We start from the raw sequence: 1540 nt of genomic DNA on the forward strand, positions 1-1540 counted from the left end.
TCTCCACTAGCTCTTCTTCATTGATTCTCATCCAAGCTATCGTCAAGGACTTTCGACTCAATGCGTCCACTACCACATTCGCCTTTCCAAGATGATAACTCAGTTCAAAATCGTAGTCCTTAAGCAACTCCATCCATCTACTCTGACGTATATTAAACTCTTTCTGATCAAAGATGAACTTGAGATTCTTATGATCAGAAAAGATGTTAAACCTTACTCCATATAAGTGGTGTTTAATGTAAACACAATCGCCACTAACATTGAAGTGAATTTGGATGAAGTGTAGCCAACAGAAAGTAAATAGCAAGGAAAATTAAAGTGCAGAAAGTAAAATTGCAAGTAACTTAAATAACAAGAAAGTAAAATAGCTGAAACTTAAATTGCAAGAAAAGTAAATTACATGAATAGTAAAGGGGCTGGGGTGCTGGAAATTAAAATTCAACAAGAAAATGTAAAGAGCATTCAAGCAGAGAGCTAGAATATGAAATGGGACGCAGCAGATTTCAAACAGAAAAGTAAAATGCTTGAAGAATTAAAAATAGAAAGCGATGCTTAATTTGCAGCAATTTAAATGAATGTTGAAGATCTCAGGGAATCAATGAGACTAGAGAACAAGTCTAGATCTCAAGCCCTTCCTTGATCAAAGTAGAAAGCAGATTGAAGAAGAAAGAAAGATGAAAGCCGTAGAGAAAAACTTGGATCCAAAACTCAATTCACTGAATTATGCAGAAAATCAACAAAGAGCAATCTTAGATCAAGAATGAAACAGAATTCCTTCAAATCTCAACCCAAGATTCAAGACAGAAATGAAAATTAAAGGAGAGAGCTATCTACTACTACTACTCCCTAATGGAGCAAGCCTCCTCCTGAAATGAGAGTGATGCCCTATATATAGGCTTTTTACACAATGAAAATAAAATGAAATTGAAATTAAAAATAAATTCACAAAATGAAATTCCTAATCTAGCTTCTCTGTGTGCCTTTGAGTCATGTTGAGTGGGCTTTGCTTGCTTTGGATTTGAGGGAGAATGGGTCTTGGATGGCCTTGATTCAATTTGGTGAGGAATTGAATTAAATTGAATTTTGGTTGATTTTGGCCCATATGTTGCTCCCGGGAGGCTGCCCTGCCCTTGTGGAGGGCAGAGCGGGGAAGCCTTGGGTAAGGATCCAACTAGCGTGCCAAATTTTGGGAGGGGCATCAGGATGCTGCCCTGCCCTTGTGGAGGGCAGGGCAATGTTGTCATGGTGCGTCCAAGCTTTGCCTCCCTGCCCGTGCTGTGATGCGCCAAGGATGTGCGCCCAAGCTCCTGGCCGTGCCAAATTGTGCATGCCATGCACCAAGGAATGTTGCTCTGCCCTCCTTGTGGGCAGCGCTTTCCTTGTTCTTGGGTGAAGTCCCAAGTTCGAATCTTGGTGGAGGAAGTTGCTGCAATTTTTCCTTGGTTTCCTTGGAGAGAGTACGACATTGCCCTGCTCTCCAAGAGGGCAGGGCAGAAAATTGAGCGCTACTTTGTTTTGGAGTGAGGCTCCAGCTTCGAGC

Source organism: Arachis hypogaea, chromosome 10, assembly GCF_003086295.3.
Source record: "Arachis hypogaea cultivar Tifrunner chromosome 10, arahy.Tifrunner.gnm2.J5K5, whole genome shotgun sequence".
NCBI classification, from domain to species: Eukaryota; Viridiplantae; Streptophyta; class Magnoliopsida; order Fabales; family Fabaceae; genus Arachis; species Arachis hypogaea.